This window comes from Macaca thibetana, chromosome 13 (genome assembly GCF_024542745.1).
Source record: "Macaca thibetana thibetana isolate TM-01 chromosome 13, ASM2454274v1, whole genome shotgun sequence".
NCBI lineage: Eukaryota > Metazoa > Chordata > Mammalia > Primates > Cercopithecidae > Macaca > Macaca thibetana.
This window is the reverse complement of record NC_065590.1, coordinates 63,094,818-63,120,965: the sequence shown is the minus strand read 5'-3', so window position 1 is coordinate 63,120,965 and position 26,148 is coordinate 63,094,818. Positions and strand designations below refer to the sequence as shown.

The following is a 26,148-nucleotide window of genomic DNA, read 5'->3' as shown; positions in this document are numbered from 1 at the left end:
ATGACACAGCAGTAAACAAAACAAAATTCCTATCTTTATTGACAAATAAGCAAATAGGATGTCAGATGGTGATGGAAAAAGAAAGCAGAGAGAAGGGATAGGGAGAATTAGTAGGATATAGGTCTGAGAAAGAAGTTTAGAATTAGTTCAAGAATTAGTGAGAAATACAAATTCCGATGACCCTCAAGAAATGTCAGGATCCAGTCTCCAGTGGCATGGTCCTTTCTATTTTGATCCATAACCGGGTCCACTCCGGTGTTTGCCAAACTTCCCAGATCATAAGAATCACCCAGGAGGCAGAGGTTGCAGTGAGCCAAGATTGCCTCACTGTACTCCAGCCTGGGCAACAGAGCAAGACTCTGTCTCAAAAAACAAACAAACAACAATAACAAAAAAACCTAAAGTGGCTTGGAAATTGCCACATAGTGATTGGGAAGATCCCAGGAAATATTAATTTTTAGGAATATGACATATTCTCTTCGTTTCTTTGTCACAACCCCAAGTAATTTGGCAAAAAATTCTTCCTCCAGGCTAGATCCTATGGTTTGCAAGAGATCATATGCTAACTGCCCTCACATAACTTACAGTGTAGTTGGGAGAAATGACTTCTGCACATGAAACCAAGAGCAGAGCCTAGATTTAAAACAAAAGTAATCACACTTGGACATTGCTGAGTTGTCTCAGTTCCCAGGGGGATTACAATGAAGTGCACCTGCTCCAGAACTAAATGTATAGGACTGAATCGATGAGACCAGCCATCTAGAGACAGACCTTTTAGTCTGAAGAGGGGTGGCCAAACACCCTCAGATACCCTCAGCCTGAAACAGAATCTGCAGAAAAACATTGGGATAGATAGAGCCAATCAAAAAACAACAACAAAAAAGAAAAGCAGTGATTCTCCTGGAATCTGGAAAATGGGATGAGGAGAATGGAGGATATAAAAGATAAATAAATTCTTACCAAGTGCCTACCAAAAGGCCAGGTTTGGGACTACTAGGCAACTGATGTCTGAACCCACGACAAACTGGTGAGGCTGATTGTGCCTTTCTGCTTTACAGATGACGAAGCCACCACAGAAAAATTAAGTAGCTAACCTAAAATAAAGAACTTGCTTAAAGTCTATTTGACTTCAAATGCCAAGGACAAGTAGGTAAGACTAACTCAAAAACAAATTTTTAAAGCTATAAGTCTTTTGTCTGTGATAGTTTCTCTCTCTCCTCCCACCCTCAGACTCTTTTACATATTTTTATTTATTTATTTTTATTTTTTTGAGATGGAGTCTCACTCTTTCGCCCAGGCTGGAGTGCAGTGGCGATCTCAGCTCACTGCAACTTCTGCCGCCCGGGTTCAAGCAATTCTCCTGCCTCAGGCTCCCAAGTAACTGGGATTACAGGCGCCCACCACCATGCCCAGCTAATTTTTGTATTTTTAGTAGAGACGGGGCTTCACCGTGTTAGCCAGGATGGTCTCCATCTCCTGACCTTGTGCTCTGCCTGCCTTGGCCTCCCAAGTGCTAGGATTACAGGTATGAGCCACTGCACCTGGCATATTTACTTTATTTTATTTTATTTGAGATGGAGTATTGCTCTGTCACCCAGGCTGGAGTGCATTGGCGTGTTCTTGGTTGACTGCAACCTCCACCTCCCAGCTTCAAAGGATTCTCATGCCCCAGACTCCTGAGTAGTTGGGACTACAGGCATACACCACCACGCCTGGCTAATTTTTGTATTTTTAGTAGAGATGGGGTTTCATCATGTTGGCCAGACTGGTCTCAAACTCCTGACCTCAAGCGATCAGCCTGCCTTGGCCACCCAAAGTGTTGGGATTATAGGCGTGAGTCACTGTGCCCAGTCTCTTTTAAATATTCTTGATAATCTTATGGCATCTGTTGACAGGCATGCACTTGCTGTGGGAGCAATTCGGAGCTAGGACATGCAGCAGACAGGTTTTCCGCCATCTGAGTTGACAGCCTGGTGGACCCACTTTTCCCATTTGTTTCTGTGGGACCAGTAGCCGTCAGAGACCTCCACCTCAAAAGCGTGACTTCTCATAGGATGAGGCTGCCAGGAGTCAGATTTTGAGATGAAGTTTCACAGTGAGTTGATTGATTAAGGAGTGCTCTCATGATCAGTATTTACAGAAAGAAGGAGAAGAAACTGGGATTGGGTAGAAGTCGTCGAGTTGTAATGCCATCCCAACAAAGGCCTCAGTTGATGTCATGGGGAGCTCTTTAAACACTAGGATGACCTTTCAGAGTTGTCCCAGCTTGGGCTGATCTTAATACCCCACACTGATAAAAAAAAAAAAATCCTGGCAGGAAGTGTGACCTTAGGAGAGGCAATTTTGTTCACTCAAGCACAATCTTCCTAGGGGACTAACAGCTGAGGGCCAAGTTCCAGTAGCACTCCCAGTGGTTGGGGGAAAAAGACCTTAATTCCTGGAGGGGAATCTGGACCATGCATTACAGCATTCACTACAACTTGCAAAAATTGTAGAGGATCGGCCAGAGTTAAGACTTTAGCCCAAATGACTGTTGCCCCTTTCCATCCATTTCCCATCATTTATCAGTTCATATTTGCCCATCTCATTTTATTTCAGAATCAAAGCTGATTTTCATTCCTATGCTAAGAGGAGAGGTGTTGTCCAGAAGAATAAACCATCTCACTGAAGAGAAGGGTGAAAATAAGCGGAAACTATACAAGACTGACCTCATTGTTACGGTTGATTGGTTTACAGTGGCAAGACATCAGAACCACATGATGGGTCCACTTAATGGCTGGGTTATTGAGAATGGCTGGTAAGCGGGTGCCACATTAGTTCTGGGTCAGATTGAAAGGTCATGTCTAGTTCCTTTTCCAGCCACTGTACGACTCTTTTCAAAATATTGAGAAATCATTGGGGGGAAAAGCAGAGAACACACCCTCACACCGTGACCATTCTCCCAGCTGATTGTCAGGGTCCCACTTTTCTAACGACAGGGTCTCCAGTGTAAGCCCAGAGATGAGAGAGAGGAAGAAAATATCTTTTTACAATGATGGTAATAATTCCCCATCTCTGCTCACCCTGGAGGCTTATTTTGAAAATCACAGTGATTTAACTTGTTAGCAGTTTAATTCACTTTTAAAAGATTAACCAGACTAATTATTCATCAGATTTCACCATCTTTGTCAGCCTCAATAAGGATCTTTTGTTACAATGATTAATGTGTTTTAATTGTATCTTCTCTCAGAGCAATAATTCGATCGCACAGTATTTGCCGAATCTATGGAAATCTTGGAAATGCTTTGACAGCTGAGCTATTCTTGGGAAATGAAAGTAAAGGAATATATGTAACTAACAAAAAGTGTTTTATAGCATATCATTAATATAGATTTTCTTCCTCTCTGACAGAGACCTTGCTCTACCAGCTTCAGTCCCTGAAGCTGCCTGCTGTTCCGTCAATTTGCTATTCAGGGACATCAGGAGGTATAGATCAATTAATACAGGTGACTAAACTGTCTCCAGTTGGTGTCTTCAAATATATGCTAGTCATAGTAATACTCAGAGCAAATATATCTAGGTCACAGGGAAAGTCAATCAACTAGCCAGTGTCCATAAATAATCATCCAACTAAGAGACTGGATCCTGTGTTGACCATTTTATTTTCTACCTAATGCTTCATTCTCATTCATTTAACTGGTGGCTACTGCCCAAGTTAAGGGTTTTTAGAACAGCAAAAAGGTTGGAGAACCTGATAGAGAGATTAATTATATGTGGCCAATACTAATTTCAAACTTAAAATGTGTTTTAATATTACTATAATTTTTATTTTTTATTTTTTATTTTTATTGAGATGGAGTCTCCCTCTGTCACCCAGGCTGGAGTGCAGAGGCCCGATCTCAGCTCACTGTAAGCTCCACCTCCCAGGTTCACGCCATTCTCCTGCCTCAGCCTCCCGGGTAGCTGGGACTACAGGCGCCCGCCACAACGCCCGGCTAATTTTTTTTTTTTTTTTTTTTTTTTTTGAGGCCGAGTGTCACTCTGTCGCCCAGGCTGGAGTGCGGTGGCCGGATCTCAGCTCACTGCAAGCTCCGCCTCCCGGGTTCCCGCCATTCTCCTGCCTCAGCCTCCCGCGTACCTGGGACTACAGGCGCCGCCACCACGCCCGGCTAATTTTTTTTGTATTTTTAGTAGAGACGGGGTTTCACTGTGTTAGCCAGGATGGTCTCGATCTCCTGACCTCGTGATCCGCCCGTCTCGGCCTCCCAAAGTGCTGGGATTACAGGCTTGAGCCACCGCGCCCGGCCCCCAGCTAATTTTTTGTATTATTAGTAGAGATGGGGTTTCACCGTGTTAGCCAGGATGGTCTCGATCTCCTGACCTCATGATCCACCTGCCTCGGCCTCCCAAAGTGCTGGGATTACAGGAGTGAGCCACCGTGTCCGGCCAATATTATTATTTTTTAAAGCACAGTGGTTCTAAGAGGCTTGGAATCAGATCTGAATTTTATTCTCATCACTACCACTTATTAATTATGAGAGCTTGCTGGAAATTAGCAGGACCTATCCTTCCTGAGCCTTGGTTTCCTTATCTCTAAAATAGGTATAATAATGCCCACCTCATAGTGAGAATTAAAATGAGGTGTTACATGTAAGACCTAGTATACTTCCTAGACTACAGTAAGCATTCAATAAATTGTTTTTGAAAAAGTGATAGGCCTTCATAGTGCAAGACAATCTTATGTACATGAGCATTTCAGATAACAGTTACCCTGAGACCAGTAGGAAAGGTGTGCTGTTATTGTTTTTGTTTGTTGTTTTCAGGAAAACTGGGCACAAAGAGATGTGGTAATCTTTGTAAATTGGTCATGTATGTTCATCAATAAATTACCTGATCAAGCACAAAGCATGCTCTACAACCCACAGATGCTGACTTCCGTTCTCGCTTTTTCAGCTGCAACCTTGGAGGCGCACCAAGGGCTCTGAATGAGCAGAGTGGTTGAGAACAGAAGTAATTCATTATTCGTTGACAGACTTTAGCCCTGCTGTTGTGATTACATGAGTCTAGTAATGATCGACAAAATCAGGCATAACCTCACTTAACTCATATGGCAAGCCAACGAGGTAAGTATCACTCTTCCCCAAATCCTTTGACAGCTGAGGATTCCGAGGCTTAGAGATATTTAGTAACGTGCTTTGACAGATTCAAACCCAGATCTGTCTGACTCCAGGGTCTGTTTTAACCATACACTATTTTGCCTCCTGCCAGTCCCACTTAACAAAATGCAGTTTTAAACAGGGTCTAACTGAGACCTATGAGGTCTATAGAGTAACCAATGATCATTTTTTCAATTATTGTGCTAGTGTTTCAAATACTATGACTCAAAATTTTCTTTTCTTTTCTTTTCTTTTTTTTTTTGAAACAGAGTCTTGCTCTGTTGCCTAGCCTGAAGTGTAGTGGCACAACCACAACTCGCTGTAGCCTCATTCTCCCAGGCTCAAAAGATCCCCCCACCCCAGTCTCCCAAGTAGCTGGGATTACAGGAGTGCACCACCATGCCTGGCTAATTTTCAAATTTTTTGTAAAGATGAGGTCTCCCTGTGTTGCCCAGGCTGGTCTTGAACTCCTGAACTCAAGCAATCCTCCTGCCTCGGCCTCCCAAAGTACTGGGATTACAGGCGTGAGCCACCACACCCAGCCTAACATTTTCTTTAATTTCAGGGCCGGAGGTTGGGAAACCCATTGTTCCCTCACTTGGGCATCAGCACTGTCTGTGAAAAAGGATTACATGGTCAAACATCAGAAGGTCAATTCTTCCTTAGATATTTGTAATACACATTTGCATAGTAAAGGCTCTGAGAAATACTGTGATTAAAACAAATTGTGTCGGCTGGGTGCGGTGGCTCATGCCTGTAATCCCAGCACTTCGGGAGGCCGAGGCGGGTGGGTCACAAGGTAAAGAGATCGAGACCATCCTGGCCAACATGGTGAAACTCTGTCTCTACTAAACACAAAAGTTAGCCAGACATGGTGGCGGGTGCCTGTAGTCCCAGCTGCTTGGGAGGCTGAGGCAGGAGAATCGCTTGAACCTGGGAGGCGGAAGTTGCGGTAAGCCAAGATCGTGCCACTGCACTCCAGCCTGGCAACAGAGCGAGACTCCGTCTCAAAAAAAAAAAAAAAAGGTGTTAAACCTGATTCCTCAACTTATTTGACCACAAATAAGTTGTGGTCATAACTTATTTTTAGTTATAATAATTAAGAACTTATGGGAACTCACTAGATTCATTTAAATAAAAATCATGGCGAAATTTATTTAGCACTAAGTATACCCCAGACTGCTCTCAGAACTTCATATGTATTAACTCATGTTATAATACTCTTAATGAGGCAGGTATTTTAAAAATAATCTCATGAGGTAGGTATTTTTATTAAGCAGCTTTCCCAAGATCACCAACTAGTAAGTGGCAGAGCCAGGACCTGAACCGAGGTTGCCTCTCTCTAAAGCCTATGCTTCCTCAGCTTCCATGGAAGAGCTGAGAAATAGTTATACGCAAAGGTATGCTGTGTTTTTTCCTACTTTAAATCTGGGATAAATACGCTACACCAAATTACCATCTGATCACATGGACCCAACTAAAGGTGAAAAAAAACAGGCAAGACCACTTCTCTGAATCGGATACTCAAAACCATCCAATTTGTCCGTTTGATTTTAATAACGACATTCTCCCCCTATAGTGTTGTGTAATTCTTAAATACTTTTCATTTGTTCCAGCTATAGATGTCTGCTTATATTTTTGTAGATGTATTTTGAAGCAGAGGTAACACCCTCTTATCACTGTATCTTTTCCTGGGTAATAATCACTTCACTTTTCCTCCAGGCCAAATGGACAAAGATCAGACAGATAAAAATTCTTAGTTAGAAACAATCAGGCGATCACCCATCAGAATTAGGAAAGATATAATTTTCTACAGGAAGGCAAAAGGCACTAGAATCGTCCTTTCTTTTCTCTTCACTCCTTTTCCTTTTCTTCCTTTTCTTTTACTTTATCGGTTTCAGGTGGAATAATACCGTGAGGGATGACAGAGTTTGGGACTCACTCATTTAACAGAAGGTACCCCAGCCTAGAAGGAGGACCAGGAGGAAAGACAGAGCTCCAAAAGGGACAGAACACCCCAAGAAAGCTTTCAAGTACTATTGTTGCCTTTTTCTTTGGATCCTTTCTCCCCATAGAGTGGCTTTTTTTTTTTAAGTGTACTTTTCCAAGTTGTTACATTAACAAATTTGCACTGGTTTCTTTATCCTTGTCATCTAAAAGACCACCTTGTCGGCGGACGGTGAACTTTTTCTTCATGCCAGGCCTGCTGTACTGTCTAATGTCACAAGTGTCTGCTCACATTAGCTCCTGGAGACTGGAGAATATTCCATATGGGGCCTTTCCAGCAAGTTGATTTGACAGAATGAGTCCCCGTGCTAGCTCATGGCACTTATCAGTTAGTCAGCCTTCCGCAGGGACGGGAATTTAGAGTGCACCATATTCCGTTTCCAAATCAACTGCTGTCCCCTCAGGAAGCTGGGTGTTGCATTATTAAAAGAGATGCCTTCAACCGCAGGACCATACTTAAACATTCATCCACATTAAAAAAAAAAAAAAAAAAAAAAAAGTGGAGAGTTGGGGAGAGACAACACAACAATTCCCCAAACGCTTCGCCGTGTTAACTCTTTCCCTCCAGGGTTATGCCTCCCTCAATGAACAGTCCTGGAACTTTTACTAGTGAGCATGAACATTTGTAATATTGTGAATGTTACCTTTATTCAGAAGGAGTGCTTTTGCATTACTTTGGATGGCTACGAAACATTCCCTGAAATTCTGAGATCTTGGAGGTGAGGTCCCCATCATCTTTGACTTCTCCTTTTTGCTGAGCTCCTGTTGCAAAGTTAAATACAAAAATGCAGCTGCAAGAAACAGCAGTGACTTTGATTTACTTGTTACCTACTTCTCCTGGTTCAGATAAAATGAGGGAATTAGTTCTTCATTGAAAATCAACAGATCTAAAACTCAAACTTTAATAATTAAAACTTCAGATCTTTCTAATATTTAAAAACTAAAATATGTGTCCATTTGACCTTTATCTTTCCAAACGAGAAATTGATGAGATTGCTGGAGAAAAAGAGAGATCCTTTTTAAAGCTGTATGTTGATATAAATATGAAAATGGATTAAACTCTGCTTCCAATTTCCAAACATGTGTACTTCAATGAATATTAAATGGCAGGCCCCTATCACCATCATGACTTATTTACTCACTGGAGTTTTTATCAAAAAGGGACTGGAGTTGCCTGTGGAGCGTGAAAGTCTCCTGTAATTGAGTTTAGAGTGGTAAATCCACTAAACAGGCCATGGCCCCAGAGACACCCCCGAAACCCACCTGTCAGCTGGTGTTAGATCACAGCTCAAACAAGGCATGGCTGCCTGCTCCTGCTAAATACTGCTGTGGCCCAAAACAAAAAAAAGAGACGTCATTCCCCAGGGGATGAAGGAGGGCTGGGGGAAGCCATGGGGGTTGGGAGGGCAGGCGAAAAACTCTCATCTAACAGCTGCCCAATGTCAGCTGGAATCATGATCTGAAACTCAGCTTGGGAGGGGGACAGGCTAGGGCCTCGTTTGGTGAGGTGTCATTTCTTTATTTCAACATCCGTTATGTGGGGGCGTAATGGAGTGGACAAGAAGCTTTTTTTTTTTTAAAATCATGATTGAGCCACAGAAATCAAAGCCCAGAATTTCAATGGGGATAAAGATAGAGCAGGCTTAAGACTCGTGCAGAAAGGTTCACATCGGGAAAGGTAGAGAAGCCCCGAATGAAGACATGCTGGGTCAGCAATGTTCAGCTCAAGAGTATGAACATTTTAAGCTAAAGAACCATCATTCGCCCAATAAACATTTATTAATTGTTTACTAGTGCAGATTACTGTATCAGTTGCTGAGTGTATCAAGATAAATAAGACATAGTCCTTGCCCTGAAAGAACTTAAAATGTAGTTGGGGAAAACATACAGGTTAGTCAGCTGAACAATAAAGCGTCAACGACTGTGGGAACAAAACTGTGTGCTCAGGTTGGTAAGTTAGGAAGGCTTCTTGGAGGAGATGGCATCTTTTATTTTATTTTATTTTATTTTATTTTTCTTTTTTTTAAGATGGAGTCTCACTCTGTCTCCCAGACTAGAGTATAATGGCACAATCTTGGCTCACTGCAACCTCCGCCTCCTGGGTTCAGGCGATTCTCCTGCCTTAGCCTCCTGCGTAGCTGAGATTACAGACCCATACCACCATGCCCAGCTAATTTTCGTATTTTTAGTAGAGATGTGGTTTCACCATGTAGGCCAGGCTGGTCTCGAACTCCTGACCTCAAGTGATCCACCCCCTTAGCCTCCCAAAGTGCTGGGATTACAGGCATGAGCCACCACACCTGGCTGAGGAGGTGACATCTAAGCTGGGTTTTTCAGAATGGGTGGGATTTTGCCAAGCAAAGGAGAAGGGTAGGGTGGCTGTGGGGATGGCGACAGGAATGAGAAGCCCTTACTGTATAGAAAAGACATAATACGAAAAGGGATAGAAGCCAGGTATGATAGCTCACAGCTGTAATCCCAGCTACTCAGGAGGCTGAGGCAGGAGGATCATTTGAGCCCAGGAGTTCAAGACCAATCTAGGGAACACAGTGAGACCTTGTTTCTAAAAATAAATAAAATAAAATAAAATAAAATAAAATAAAATAAAATAAAATAAAATAAAAAGGATGGAGTATGGTGCCCTTACAGGACTCTCAGAGGCTTGACATGGCAGGGGCATAGGCGATGGGTATGCAATACAGCCTCAGGGAGATGGGGCTAGAATGGGAGACAGAGAGATGTCAAATGATCAAAGGCTTTAGCAACCTGGCTAATACATTTGAGGTTTATTCTGAAAGCCACACGGAGCAATGGAAGGAGGTAAAGCAGAGGAGTGACATGATCAGATTTGCCTGTTAGGAAGGCCCATTTACCTGCTTTGTGAAGCGTGCTGTTAAAGAGGCAAGGCTGGAAACAGGAAGGCCAGGCAGGAGGCAACTCCAGGAATCTGAGAGAGAGGATGATGGCCAGAAGCAGTGATGGAGGGGAGGGGACAAATTGAGAAATATTACAGAAAAGAGTCAGTAGAACTTGGAAGGCAATTGAAAAGGGGAAAAAAAGGAGGAATCCAGATGGCTCCAAGGTCCCTGGCTTGCCTTAGGATTGCTAGATTTAGCACATGAAAGTATATGCAATATTCGGGACATAACAATACTAAGACATTATTCCTTGTTTATCTGAAATTCAAATTTAACTAGGAATCCTTTATTTACTCTGGCAACCCTACTTTGGTGACTGGTAAATGGTGGGTCATTTGTCAAACTGGGGATGGCAAGAGGCAGAGTTGTGGGAGAGGGGGCCGAGAAGATCATTTTACTTTTATTTATATTGAGTTTGTGGTATCTGAGGGATCTAGTAGACATCCCATTATCCCTCAATACCTTCCTGCCCTTTTTCTATAATGATGGTTTTAACTGCACATGGCCACTCAGCTAAAGACTACTTCCCAGCCTCCCTTACAGAAAGTGTGGCAGTGTGACCAAACTCTGGCCAATGGGATGCAAGAAAAAGCAATGTATGCTTTGCCCTTAGAAGAATTAGGCACAAGCTCCTTTGACCTTTTTCTCCTTTCCACTGGTTGAAAGACAAATCAGAACTAATGCAGCCACCTTGGGCCTAGGGATGAGAAGCACACGTTGAGGATAGCAGTGTCATCTAACTTGCCCTGGGCCACCTACCTCTGAATTTTAGAAATAAACTTAGCCTGTACCCTAACTACAATAAAACATCCGAGAAGAAATGTCCAGTAGGCAGTTGGATATACCAGTCTGCAGCTTAGGAGAAGGCATGAGCTAGAGACAAGGAATTGGGAGTGATTTAGTACGTAGGCACTGAGTGAGGCTTTAGTTTCGATGGGCACTCCTAGGAGGAATGTGTGGTGTGAGATGAATGAAGGACAAGAAAGCCAAATACTATCATCTTTTTTTTCTTTTGATTTTTTTTTTTTTTTGAGATAACCTTAAACTTTATCCTCAAGTAAATACAGATGTTCCAGGAATACTAGAATGATTTTTGAGAGTTTTGTTTTCATTTCTAAAGCCCTTTCCTCTATATAGCCACGCATTAATATTCAGTGCTACTGAATTCATTTGTTTGTTTGCTTGTTTTTGAGACAGTCTCCCTCTGTCACCCAGGCTGGAGTGCAGTGGTGCGATATATATATATACACTTGAGACTAGTCACCTGCCTTTAGATGGTTATAAGCCACAGGGGAAACTCTTTGAGTTCCCACCAAAAACCATTTGGCGTAGAACGACTTTCAGCTGTTTCTAAAAATAAACTCCACCCTGAAATCAGGGTGGTTTGCTCTCACCTCACGATGGTGGGGAGGAGGTGGGCAGCAGTTAAATATGTTGTAGGCTGAGCGTGGCCAACACGACCGTGCAAGGAAAGCTCCTTTGTCCCTGCGTGGCCCAGGCTGGGACGCTAGATGGCAGGCTCACCTTCTAGATGGAAGCTTCTGGCTCCTTCTAGAGGGAAGCAGCCAGCCCTGGCAGCCCTGCGTCTGCTGGCAGTAGCCACACACTCCTGAGAAGTTCCCAGGGGCCTCCAGTGGGCTCCCCAGGGAGGGTGTGACCGGTTCTCAGTAGGAGGCCCCAGAGGTGTCTGATGTGAGAACGGGGAACACCTGCCTGTCTCCTGCAGCTGCAGTGGGATCAGGGTCAGGGCCCACTTGATCCCAAACCTCATGGCTTGTGTCTAGGGTGACTCCACTGGGCTGCCAGCCACACCCTCCTCCCACCTGCCTGTGCCCGTATGGGGCTGAGAAATGTCTCCAGCTTTCTTGGGCTGGCCCAAAGTTCAAGGTCTTTCAGGATGTCCGAAACTTGAGGTTATGCTTTATGCAGCCTGTTATCAAATAGATGGTGTCCAGCGGGTTGTGGTGGCTCATGCCTGTAATTCCAGCACTTTGGGAGGCCAAGGCGGGCAGATCACCTGAAGTCAGGAGTTCTAGACCAGCCTGGCCAACATGGTGAAACACTGTCTCTAGTAAAAATACAAAAAATATATATATATAGCAGGGTGTGGTGGTGTACACCTGTAGTCCCAGCTACTCAGGAGGCTGAGGCAGGAGAATCACTTGAACCTGGGAGGCAGAGGTTGCAGTGAGCTGAGATCATGCCACTGCACTCCAGCCTGGGTAACAGAGTGAGACTCTTTAAAAAAAAAAAAAAAAATAGAAGGTCCTACTCTGGGTGTGGGCATTGCTGAGTGCCAGGAAAGAAATATGCAAGCCTGGGCTGACCACTGGGCTTGGGGTCTGTGGTTTCATTAACGTTCAAGCCTCACAGCATTCTTCACCCTTCTTATTTTGGCTGCCCCTGCCTACCTTCCTCCCACCCTATCCAGGGTTTACCAGTAAGTACAAGTTCTCTTAAAGGGCAAGAACCTTCAAGGACTTGCTTCTGGATTCCTGTGCCTGCTGCATGGTGAGGCTCAATGAATGTCTGCTAAATGAATGATTGATTGAATAAATTAAATGTGGGATCCAGAAATCATCTGGCTTAGCCTCCTAATTTTAGAAAGGGTACCAACTGAATGGAAATGTATTGTGTTTTCTAGGATGCCTGCTTTCATCTTTACCCTCCTTCCCCTCTCCCAGTTGAGATTCCACTCCCAGGATCTCCATTTGGGAGTGCCTGAACCTTTCTTACATGTAGCTGAAATCCCACACACTGCAATTTGAGATGGATCTTTTTGGCTCTGACTTCAGTGTAAGTCAATGATGGAATCAGGGAATAATATTGTTATGAGCTGAACTGTGTCCCCTACAAATTTTTTGCTGGGAAATTTGAGGTACTCCCAGTATCTCAGAATGTGATTATATTTGGAGACAGGGCCTTTAGTTAAGTAAGGCCATTAGAATGTGTCCTAATCCAGTCTGACTGATGTCCTTATAAGAGGAAATTGGGACACTAAAAGATACCACAGAATCACACACACAGAGGAAAGACCAAGTGAGGACACAGCAATCGGGTCGGCACTTGCAAGCCATGAGTGGAGGTCTCGGAAGAAACCAAACCTACTGACACCTCAACGTTGGACTTCCAGCCTCCAGAACTGTGAACAAATAAGTATCTGTTGCTTAAGCACTCCCCTCCCCAAAGACTGTGGTGTGTTGTTAGGGCAGTCCTAGCAAACTAATACAAATATGACATGCTACATGATTATACATGATACCTGATTATAATAGAAGGATACATGATTATAATATAATAAAAATGCTATGATACAGAATACTTTGCCCTTTCGTCAGCATGTCCAGCATCTATAGAGCTATTTTCCAGCTGATGTGATGGTGACTGAGATTTCCACCCCCACCTCTGGCTCCTGGCTCTTGCCAGACAGGCAGAGAGGAGGGAGAAACACATCTTAAGAAAGGAGAGATGTTCACAGCTTTAGTCGGCGTGGGCTGACTGCCTGACTAGGTTGTTTTTTTTTTTTTTTTTAGAAAACCAGGCTCAAATGTGATGAAGAATAGGTTGGTATGGCTCCCAGGAGAGGGAGTTACCAAGTAGGACAAAAGTCAAGCTCCCCAAAGAGGTCAGCACAGCCTCAGTGGCCCAAAGGTTGACACATCAAGATAAATTAGGTTAGTCAGAGAGAGAAAGGAGCAAAAGAGGCTGCTTGTTGGAGATTAAACTAGAGAAGATTGTGTAAAGGCTACACAACCTGGGGACTGAGGAGACAGGATGAAAGAGGGAGGGCACAGGGTTGGCTGAGGAAGTGACAAAGAGAAGCTGAAACTTTGAAGCAAAATCAGCCCAGTGAACACAGAGCGCCTTGGGGTCAGAGATGAGCCAGGGGAAAGCTGTGAACAACAAGGCAATGTCTTTCTCCTACCTGGGTCACATTTAAGTGGTAGGATTTGGTCTTTTGAGAACTGACTAAAAGTAATTGACTCTCTTTAAGGTGGAAATTTTTTTTTTTTTTTCCAGACAGGGTCTTGCTTTGTTGCCCAGGTTGGAGTGTAATGGCGCAATCTCAGCTCACTGCAACCTCTGCCTCCCAGGTTCAAGTGATTCTCCTGCCTCAGCCTCCCTAGTATCTGGGATTACAGGTGCCCGCTACCACGCCCAGCTAATTTTTGTATTTTTAAATTTTTTTTGGTAGAGACAGAGTTTCACCATGTTGCTCAGGCTGGTCTTTAACTCCTGACCTCAGTTGATCTACCCAGCTCGGCCTCCCAAAGTGCTGGGATTACAGGCGTGAGCCACCGTACCTGGCCTAAGGTGGAAATTCTGGAGCACACTGAGAGGGAAGGGGGAGGATGGATGGAGAAAGCTAAAACTGAGACTCTGCTCTCCTGGACATGTAGCCACAAAGACATTTCTGGGGCACAGTCAGACCCTCCCTTTCCCTATGCTTCCAGAGACCATCTCTCTCCTCCCGTAAATGTCATAGTAAGATATCATGGGGAAAAAGAGAGAACTTCCCCAACACGAGCACATGTAGAGGTGAGACCATCATCCACAGACTGTCCCCCACCTGGCACAGACCTGCAAGAAGGAAATCAGGGACAGGGGATACAATTTAGATGTCCCCTTTGTCCATCCTCTCTCCTCTGTCCCCAATTTCCAACATAGCCTGGCTCAGATGAGGAAACAAAGAATGGACCTTGGCTCTGCCTCTCAGTGCCCTTGGTCTCTTGGTCCTGGATTTAGAGAAGTGACGACACTCCCACGCCCCATGCCCTTTCCCTCCTTCTCACCATATTACTCACTCAGGGTAAGGGATGAAGGAAAACCTGGTTTTGCAGCTCCAACCATGTGTGCATGGGTAGCAGAGTTGGGAGGTTCCACTTTAGTTTTAGTAACACTTGGGTCCCTAAGGAAAAAGAACAAATCACGAAAAGCTTAGAGATCATCAAAATAACACCCACATTTTCTTGATAAAGTTGTCCATTTTCACGCTGCTGATAAAGACATACCCAACAGTGGGTAATTTAAAGAGAAAAAGATGTTTACTGGACTCACAGTTCCATGTGGCTGGGAGGCCTCACAATCACGGTGGAAGATGAAAGGCACATCTTACATGGTGGCAGACAAGAGAGAATGAGAGCCAAGCAAAAGGGGAAAATTCCTTATAAAATCATCTGATCTTGTGAGACTTATTTATTACCATGAGCACAGTATGGGGGAAACTGGCCCCATGATTCAATTATCTCCCACTGTGTCCCTCCCACAAGGTGTGGGAATTATGGGAGCTACAATTCAAGATGAGACTTGAGTGGGGACATAGCCAAACCATATCAGTTGTTGAGACCCACAATGGGGAAAGGACCTACCGAAGGTCACACAGGACCGATCATATTGTCCAATAGGTTTTCCTGAATATGTCAAATAAATGTAGGTCATTTAAAAACATGTCTGATAGAGGTCAGGCACTGTGGCTCACACTTGTAATCCCAGCACTTTGGGAGGCCAAGGTGGGAGGATCACTTGAGCCTAGGAGTTTGAGACCAGCCTGGCAACATGGCAAAACCTCATCTCTAAAAAAACAAAAAAAAAAAATACAAAAAATTAGCCAGGTGTGGTGGTGATTGCCTGTAGTTCCAGCAACTTGGAAGGCTGAGGTGGGAGAATCAACTGAGCCAGAGAGGGCAAGGCTGCAGTGAGCCATGATCGTGCCACTGCACTCCAGCCTGGGCGACAGAGTGAGAGCCTGTCTCAAAACAAACAACAATGACGACAAAAACCCAACACCATGTCCCATAGAGTAAAAGCTTAAATCCAGTCTATTTTCAAAAGGCCAGTCCTTGAAGCACATTATAATCCCCATAACTACTTTATGCCAACTAAAATTGTAACATGCCCATGAAAATAGATGGAATCTGCTCCCATGTAACTGCATCTGGGTGAATGTTCTCTTCTGGGCCTTGGGTTTTATAAGGGATATCAATGTGGGAGATGAGGGATGGGCTGACTATGGTGGTGAGGAGTTCAGAAACTAGGTCATACGAGAACACAGAGGAGAAACTAGGGAAATCCAGCCTGTAGAAGAAAATACGAAGAGAACCATGACAATGAGCTGTAGCAGGTGAAGGCTGAATGTAGGAGAGCCATGGCAAAACTAGAAGTCAGATTTGGATCAAGAGTAAAGAACTTTCCAGGTTAGAGTGAGATAGAATGGGATTTTCTTTCTTCCTCATTCCTCTCTGGAAAGGAAAGAGTCTTTGGTAAGATGTAACTGATATTCACAAGAGAAAGGCTGTGACTTTGTAGATGATTCCCTCTGAGGGACACAGAGGCACCTCAGAGACCTCAAGGAACTGCGGTCTTTCCATGGTGGAGCCAGCATTGTGTGCAGAGGGCAGAGAAGGAGATGGCAGAGGAGAAGAGGAGTGGAGAAAGAGGCGCTCCAGAATGTGTGAGTGCTGTGGTACTGCTGAAGCAGTGGGAGCTGGTGGTGCAGTTCAGCCTTAGCTGGAGGTGTGCAGTATGTGAGTGCTCTGAGTACAATGACGTTCCAGTGATCTCTGTTCAGGGACATGGGAGCCATTTTGCTGGGCACATAGATCTCAAGGTTGGATTGTGGTTTCCTTTGTGCATCACGGTTGCAAATGCAGCAGTCAATATCACCCACAGAATATTTTTGAATGGGTTGATGGGGGTTGCACATTGAGTGCCCTCAGCCCTTTTCAGTAGAGTAGAGTGGAGAGGGACTCAGTGGCAGTAAAGGCAAGGCCACCGTTGGGGAAAAAACACCAAGTATTTGCACTGTCATTTTATGTACGCTCTCTTTTGCCTTGAAGCCTGGCTGCAGCATATAGTTGTGTAGGTTGTGCACTGCATCACTCCAGGAGGCATTATTTACAACCTGTGCAACTCTAACTGGCAGGGACTATGCAAAAGTCAAGAGCCAGTCCCAAATTGCCATTCAAAAAGACACATTGCCTTGAGGGGGACAATTAACCTTTTCACAGACATTGGGATGACATTAACAAGATTCCACCCACACCTCTGATGAAAGAGGAGTAGCCCTTCCAGTTATTTTCCCACTGGAGACAACCTTCAGGAAAATCACAATGTCAGTTGTTCTCAAGTTCTAATTATTTTATTTTATTTTTTATTTTTTGAGATGGAGCCTCACTCTGTCGCCCAGGCTGGAGTGCAGTAGCACAATCTCAGCTTACCTCTGCCTCCCAGGCTTAAGCAATTCTCATGCTTCAGCCTCCTGAGTAGCTGAGGCTACAGGCATGCACCACCACGCCTGGCTAATTTTTGTATTTTTAGTAGAGACACGGTTTCGCCACGCTGGCCAAGCTGGTCTTGAACTCCTGACCTCAAGTGATCCACCCTCCTCAGCCTCCCAAAGTGTTGGGATTACAGGCGTGAGCCACCGCCCCCGGCCTCAAGTTCTAACTCTTGATATTTTTATTTCATTTTTTATTTTCAACACTCAGAAGCGACTTAACCAGTATGATATGCAGATGGAAAATGTTGCAGATTCGGATCCCAAAGTATAAGTTATAGGCCTAATTTTAGCCTAATGTGATTTGAAATGGGAAACCATAGTTGCAAATAACCCTTAATGTGATTAAACCCCAATGGGGGTTGGAAATGACAGAGACATGACAGATCCCTCACAATAGCTCACCCCACACAATAGGCTAATGAAATTATGTGCCCGACACACAGTGTATTTTCTGAAAACTGAAAATGCATCTCTGCAGTTCATATGCTGGGTATTCTTTTTTCCTATGGAGAACATTAGATGTCTAAAAATTACTTGTTATATCTTTTTAACTTGCTAGGAAGAACTGATTTGCCAGTTCTGTTTGCTAGAGAATATAGTTCTCCAGAAAAAACGTCTCCCTTCCTTCACAGGTTAATAAGAGAAATCTGGAAGGAAGAATGATAAATTGGCCAGGATGATGGGGAAGGAGAAAGTTCAATGTGGACAAAGCCACAAGACTGGGATTAAAAGAAGGCATAAGCTGGCCTGGTTTTCAGAGAAACTAGGGGTGGAGATTCCTTCAACCACTGAAAGCTCAAGAGTAGACTTAATTTTGGTACAACCCTGACATATTGTGAACAAATGTGTTTTGAAGACAGTTTTTATACCCCATTTTTTAAAAATCCTTTTTTAATCCTACTACTTTATCTCATTGATCTGTTTCTCTGTATTGCAAAGTTTCTCAAAAGTTCACTATTCCTACTGAAACTACTTCAATGCAAGCTTTTGCCTCTACAAGTTCACAAAAACCATGCTGCCTAAGGTCACCAATGGTCACCATGTAATGGAATGTGATAGTTCTTAGTCCCTCTCTTCCTTTTCCCATCTTTTTTTTTTTTTTTTTTGAGGAGTCTCACTCTGTCGCCCAGGCTGGAGTGCAGTGGTACCATCTCGGCTCACTATAACCTCCGCCTCCCGGGTTCAAGTGATTGTCCTGCCTCAGCCTTCTGTGTAGCTGGGATTATAGGCGTGCGCCATCACACCCAGCTAATTTTTGTATTTTTAGTAGAGATGTGGTTTCATCCTGTTGGCCAGGCCTGCCTCAGCCTCCTAAAGTGCTCAGAGACCAGCACAGTGCCTAGTGGGGTGGACATCTGATCTTCATGTTGGGAAATGCCTAGCAAGATAGATTTGGGTCAGATGGTGGAGGCCCTTGAATGACTGTCTCAGGAGTCTGGCCTTGATCCTGCATTTTCCAGTAGGCTTGAGCTTAAGGGGAGTGGGAGCAACTATGAAATTCACTTAGCATAGTTATCTCAGCTGCCTGCCAAATAGTCTATTTAGTCCAATTCACAGGCAGAGCTTTGTTGAGCGTTGAGAAGTCACTTGCTCCATGTGAATCCAATCACCACGGCAGGCACACCTCAAAGAGGGAACACACAGCCGCCTCTGAAAAGCCTGCCCCATACTCTGGCAACTCAATTCATGAATATGCTTTTCCAATGTCTGACGCTGCTGCTTAGCAAAGATATTATGGGACAAATCCTTGATTTGACCTTTTGTATCTCTATCCATCCCACTGTGCTAAAAGCAATTATGTGCATCTTGTGTGTGGCTGTTGGAATGGGGAGTCACTTAGCGACGGGTCCTTTTCACACTCCAACTGTCCTCTCGCTCATTCCTTTCCCTCTCTCAAGCTGGCCCGCACAGCAGGCCTCCTCGGCTGCTTGGCAGAGTCTAAAATGGCATCAGAGGGAGGCGAGCAGGGATGTAAACAGGTGGAAACAGTTCCTGTCATGGTGATTAGCATTCTTCTTGGCCAGGCACAGCTATGGATGAAAGAATGGGGCCACAAGGGGGACAGGGAGGAGAAAGCTGGCTGGGGAGTGGGAGACAGAGGAGGGATGAACTCTTTGTCAAAGGCACAGGCAACTTCCTGCAAAAACTTCCTAGGAAAAAAAGCAATCCCAGTGTCAGGGTGTGTAGCAGTGGTCTCTGCTGGGGACAGATCACTTGTCACTGTCTTCTTTGCCTGCACTAAGTAGACTCATGTATGCTTATGTCTGTGTGATTAAATACGAGGATTGACGTCTGTGTATGTTAGAATGTACAGGTATGTCTGTGCATATCTTATGTTAATAACAATGTTTGAATGTCTGTATACTGCCTGTGTGTTATATATTTATATACTGTGTCTATATACTTATATGCATATGATGCCTATGTCTATATACTTATATGTATGGGTGCCTCAGAGAGCTCCTGTTGGTGTGTGTCTACATATGTGTTGGGGTGTGTATATGGAGCATGCACGCATGACTGTGCACATGTCATTTCCAGATGTGTGAATTCCTTTGTGTATGCGTGTGCATGGGTGTGCATGCTGGAATGAAGTACGAGAAAAGGTCTGAGTGGGAAAGCTCCCCTATCCTCTTGCTGGAGCGGTTCAGCATGACTACAGAGGCCACTCCAATCCTGTCCAGAGAGAGGAGCCCTGATCCTGCTAAACACGCTGAGGGTCTGGTTCTTCAGGAACTGCTCTACTTTACTCAGTTCCCCACTTCCCTCAAATCCAGGTCTAAATGTAGTGGGAAGATGCCAAAGCTAAAGAAGATATCCAGCAAGACAACAGAGGGAAAGAGTTAAAATGTTGGAGGCAAGACTCTGGAGGAATTGGGAGATCAAGGATTTTTTCTGAGCTTTTGAATATAAATAATTTACTATGGGAAAGTGAGCTGGACTCTTGGGCAAGGGGTAAATGCAGGCAATGAAATAATAGTGAGTAAAGTGATCTGCTCTCAACTGAGGCTCACTCCTGATTGAGTTGAGACTTGGCTGCAGAAGGAGAGTAAATGAAACCGGTGCTTGGTGGGGAGTTATCTGAGCTGACCTAGACCATCGCTGCTGTTTGAAAGAGCTGAGGACACAGCAGTTGGTCCCAGGTAAAGTCACCTGATGGAGTCACCATTGACTCTGGAAACTAGGGCGGAAAGGAGAAAATTAGCAATGTCTACACTCAGAACTATTCCTTGTTACCCAAAAAACTTCCTTGGCCAAGAACTCTGGGAGGCTGAAGCGGGTAGATAACTTGAGCCTAGGAGTTCAAGACCAGCATGGGCAACATGACAAAACTCCATCTCTATAAAAATACAAAAATTAGCCGGGCATAGTGGTGCATGCCTGTGGACCCAGTTATTGGGGAGGCTGAGTGGGAGGATGAATTGAGCCCATAAGGTCAAGGCTGCAGTGAGCTGTGATCACATCACTGCACTCCAGCCTGACAGAGCAAGCCCTTGTCTCAAAACAAAAACAAAAACAACAAAAAACCTCCGAAGCACAGCAGATTTTACTGCAATTGGCAGCTTTCTACCACTCCAACTTCCAGCCACATGTGACCTGGCATGATCTTACCACCTATTACAGATCACCTTTGGGCTGCTCAGGTTATTCTCAAGGTAAGAAGGAGGTGATGAGTCTCCAGGGTCAGGCCATTCACTTTCAAAATCATCCTAGAGGCTCATTCAGACAGGCCTTTTATGATCACTCATTGATTGCCCATTGTATACACATTAAGAATGTAGATAAAAAATAAAAATTATCCATGAGTGCCTGCAGTCCCAGCACTCTGGGAAGCTTAGGCGGGCGAATCCCATGAGGTTAAGAGTTCAAGACTAGCCTGGCCAACATGGTTAAACTCCGTCTCTACCAAAAGTACAAAAATTAGCTGGGCATGGTGGCAGGTGCCTGTAATCCCAGCTACTCGGAAGGCTGAGGTGGAGGTTGCAATGAGCTGGGCTCACACCACTGCACTCTGCCTGGGCAACAGAGCAAGACTCTGTCTCAAAAAAAAAAAAAAATTATCCATGAGGATACAACCTGGAAATAACCAACATTTAACATTCTGACAGATAGTTTCCCAGGCTTTTTCCCACCTTTCTTTGTTTTCTGTGTATATAGCTATTCACATGTATATATACATCTATAAGCTATAACTTATTTTCTTCACTTATTAATATGTCAAATATCTTTTCATGTCAGTACAAATATACATTATATTTAATTTATTTTATTTTATTATTTTAAGACAGGGTCTCACTCTGTTGCTGAACCTGGAGTGCAGTGGCCCAAACACGGCTCGCTGAAGCCTTGACTTCCAAGGCTCAAGTGATGCTCCCAGCTCAGCCTCCTGAGTAGCTTGAGCTACAGGCATGCACCACCATGCCCAGTTATTTTTTTAATTTTTAGTTTTTGTAGAAACAGGCTGATCCTGAACTCCTGGGCCCAAGTGATCCTCCTACCTTGGCCTCTCAAAGTGCTGGGATTACAGGGGTGAACCATACACTGTCAGTTTATTTTATTTGTTTGTTTGTTTGTTTATTTATTTATTTATTTATTTATTTTTGAGATGGAGTCTCCTTCTGTTGCCCAGCCTAGAGTGCAGTGGTGCAATCTTGGCTCACTGCAACCTCCACCTTCCGGCTTCAAATGATTCTCCTGCCTCGGCCTCCCAAGTAGCTGGGATTATAGCTGCCTGCCACCACGCTCTGTTAATTTTTGTATTTTTAGTAGAGATGGGGTTTCACTACATTGCCCAGGCTGGTCTGAAACTTCTGACCTCAAGTGATCCACCTGCCTTAGCCTCCCAAAGCGCTGGGATTACAGGTGTGAGCCATTGTGCCCAGCCTTATATACCGTCATTTTAAATGGCTGCTAAATGTCTCATTGCATGGGCACATTATAATTTATTTAACAGATCTTCATTTGTTAGATATTTACGGTTTTTTCTTTTTATTTGTCTGGATTTTTAAATTTGTGAATCATGATAATGAATAATTAAAAAAGAATAGTTCTTTTATAGTCCCCTATGTGATACTGGTGGCAAAGGTGACATTAGAAGCAGAATGTTTGGGGTTTTATCACCCTCTCCTCACCTTGAGAATAATCTAAGGAGGTCTGAAGGTGACCTGGGATGATGATAAGATCATGCAGCTCCCATACTACTAGCTTGAAGCTGCAGTTGCAGGAAGCCGCCAGCCGCCATGCAATCTGCAGTGTTTGGAGGGTTTCAGAGTGATGGATCTTATCTGATTGCAGGCACTGCTACCTTTCTCTAGGAAGCAGCCTTCTTGTTCTGGTGCCAGACACAATGGCAGCATCATTGAGAACCCTATGGAAAACAACCACTCTCTGCCTTCAGCCCTTGCAGACAGCAGAGAAGGCCAGGGCACAGAGCAGAGACTTCAGCAGACTTGCTCAATCTCAGCGAAGTTTCATATAGAGGGTGTTTTTCCTGTTCTGAATCAGTCTGGTTGCTATTTCTACCTGGATCTCCTGAAATTTCTTTTGCCTGCTTTGGCCTTCAAGTATTTTCTGGACAGAAGGAGGAAGCAGAGATTAAGAGATACCACAGCTCTCACTCTTCCAGACCCAGGCAAATGCCTCATGTCTCCATAAATCCTCCCAAGCAGGGGGCAGGACTTCTCCATCTCGGCTCCCACATCACAGCCTGTACTGCTCTTATCACAGGACTGTCTGCACCTGAGGCTGAGAGCCTCTCAAGGCCAGGGACTAGATTCTACTTACCTCCTTGCACACAACACCTGGCCTAGTTTCATACACATGGCACAATGCTTAACAAGTGCTGAGAGCAGATCACTCATGCACCAGGCATAGTGTGCAGTAAGTGGTGCCAAGAAGTACAAAGACAAATCAAGACCCAGAAGTGTGTGGTCCAGCTCAGGAGTTCAGACATCTCCACTGTAAATGCACATGGCACCACATGGCAGTGTTGAGGCTCAACAAATGGATGGCTGAGACAAGCAGGGCTTTGGGTGCTGTCTTCCAGAAAGTTTCCTGGAGGAGACAAGACTTGAGGAGGTGTATTATTCCGTTCTCATGCTGCTATGAAGAAATACCCAAGATTGGGTAATTTATAGAGGAAAGAAGTTTAATTGACTCACAGTTCTGCATGGCTGGCCTCAAGAAACTTACAATCATGGTGGAAGGCACCTCTTCACAGGGCTGCAGGAGAGAGAATAAGTGCAAGTAGGGGAAATGCCAGATGCTTATAAAACCATCAGATCTCATGAGAACTCATTCACTATCACAAGAACAGCATGGGAGTAACCACCCCCATGATTCAATTACCTCCCACCCGGTCCCTCCCATGACACACGGGGATTATGGGAACTACAATTCAAGGTGAGATTTGAGTGGGGACACAGCCAAACCATATCATTCTGCCCCTGGCCCCTCCAAAATCTCCTGTCATCATATTTCAAAACACAATCATGCCTTCCCAACAGTCCCACAGAGTCTTAACTCCTTCTAGGCAGGGCACAGTGGCTCACACCTGTAATCCCAGAACTTTGGGAGGCTGAGGTGGGCAGATCACCTGAGGTCAGGAGTTTGAGACCAGCCTGACCAACATGGTGAAACCCCATCTCTACTAAAAATACAAAAATTATACAGGTATGGTGGCAGGTGCCTGAAATCTCAGCTACTTGGGAGGCTGAGGCAGGGGAATTGCTTGAACCTGGGAGGTGGAGGTTGCAGTGAGCTGAAATTGCACCACTGCACTCCAGCCTGGGTGACAGAGTGAGACTGTCTCAAAAAAAAAAAAAAAGTCTTAGTTCATTCCAGCATCAACCCAAAAGTCCAAGTCCAAAGTCTCATCTGAGACAAGGCAAGTCCCTTCTGCCTATGAGCCTGTAAAATCAAAAGCAAATTAGTTACTTCCTGGATACAATGGGGGTACAGGCATTGGATAAATGCACCCAATCCAAATGGGAGAAATTGGCCAAAACAAAGGGGATACTGGCCCCATGCAAGTCCGAAATCCAATAGGGCAGGCATTAAACCTTAAAGTTGCAAAATAATCTCCTTTGACTCCATGTCTTACATCCAGGCCATGCTGATGCAGGAGGTGGGCTCCCATGGCCTTGGGCAGTTCCACCCCTGTGGCTTTGCAGTGTACATCCCCCCTCCTGGCTACTTTCACAGGCTGGTGTTGAGTGTCTGTGACTTTTCCAGGTGCGTGGTGCAAGCTGTTGGTAGAGCTAACATTCTGGGGTCTGGAGGATGGTGGTCCTTTTCTCACAGCTCCACTAGGCAGTGCCCCAGTGGGGACTTTGTGTGGGGGCTCCAACTCTACATTTCCCTTCCTCACTGCCCTAGCAGAGGTTCTCCATGAGGGCTCTGCCCCTGCAGCAAACTTCTGCCTGGACATCCAGGCATTTTCATACATCCTCTGAAATCTAGGCGAAGGTTCCCAAACCTCAATTCTTGACTTCTGTGCACCAACAGCCTCGACACCACATGGAAGTGGCCAAGGCTTGAGGCTTCCACTCTGAAGCCATGGCCTGAGCTGTACCTTGGCCCCTTTTAGCTACAGCTGGAGTGGCTGAGATGCAGGGCATCAAGTCCCTAGGCTAACACACAGCAGGGGGTCCCTGGGCCTGGCCTAAGAAACCATTTTTTTCCTCCTAGGTCTCTGGGCCTGTGATGGGAGAGGCTGCTGTGAAGGTCTCTAGCAGGCTCTGGAGACATTTTCTCCATTGTCTTGGTGATTAACATTTGGCACCTTGTTACTTATGCAAATTTCTGCAGCTGGCTTGAATTTCTCCCCAGAAAATGGGGTTTTTGTTTCTATTGTATTGGCAGCCTGCAAATTTTCCAAACTTTTATGCTTTGCCTCCTCTTGAGTACTTTGCCGCTTAGGAATTTCTTCCACCAGATACCCTAAATCATCTCTCTCAAGTTCAAAGTTCCACAGATCTCTAAGGCCAAGGCAAAATTCCACCAGTCTCATTGCATAGCAAAAGTTACCTTTACTCCAGTTCCAGTTCCCAAAAAGTTCCTCATCTCCATCTGAGACTACCTCAGCTTGGACTTCATCGTCCTTATCACTATCAGCATTTTGGTCAAAGCCATTCATCAGGTCTTTAGGAAGTTCCAAACTTTCCTACATCTTCCTGTCTTCTGAGCCCTCCAAGTCTCTAAGAGTAAAAGGAGTGGAGAAAGGGGAGGTGACACCAAGGTATATTGACCTGCAGGTGATAAGAAGTCAATATTGATTTCTAGTGGAAAGTTTTACTGTGAATCAAAATCCAAAGTAGAAAAGAGTTGTTTGATGTTTTCTATCACAATGCAGCTCACTGACAGGTAGGCTTGGCTATAATTTCACTTTGCCTCCTGGGGCAAAGTTTATAACAAGCACATTTGAAAGCAGAAACATGTTCTTTTCCCTAGGTGGATTCTTCTTCTTCTTCTTTGTCCTCTTCTTCCTCTTCTTCCTCTCCTTCTCCTTCTTCTCCTCCTTCTCCTTCTCCTTCTCTTCTCCTTCTCCTCCTCCTCCCTCCCCCATCCCCCTCCCTCTCCCCCTCCCCCTCCCCCTTCCTCCTCCTTCTTCTTCTTCTTCTTCTTCTTCTTCTTCTTCTTCTTCTTCTTCTTCTTCTTCTTCTTCTTCTTCTTCTTCTTCTTCTTCTTTTTCTTCTTCTTCACTTAAAAGTAAACTTTAATGTCAAAAATGCAAACTTGGGGAGGACAGAAAGATCACACACAGAGCTGCCACTTCACACTTGGAGGGTTGCACAGCAGCTGGGCAGAG

General features: G+C 44.6%; 1 long non-coding RNA gene across 2 annotated transcripts in view; it reads right to left on the bottom strand.

Moving 5' to 3' along the window:
- The window catches only part of LOC126934139 (uncharacterized), a 30,448-nt gene extending 4,564 nt beyond the window's left edge, over positions 1 to 25,884 (bottom strand). The window contains exons 1-4 of one of the 2 annotated variants that reach the window (XR_007718845.1): positions 14,866 to 25,884; positions 10,016 to 10,089; positions 7,787 to 7,904; positions 6,234 to 7,597 (exon numbers count right to left, since the gene is read on the bottom strand). This is a non-coding gene — a long non-coding RNA (uncharacterized LOC126934139). Of the gene's footprint in view, positions 1 to 6,233; positions 7,598 to 7,786; positions 7,905 to 10,015; positions 10,090 to 14,865 lie in introns of those variants that run through there. The other variant, XR_007718846.1, reaches the window with a different exon arrangement.
- Between the last annotated feature and the right edge of the window lie 264 nt (positions 25,885 to 26,148).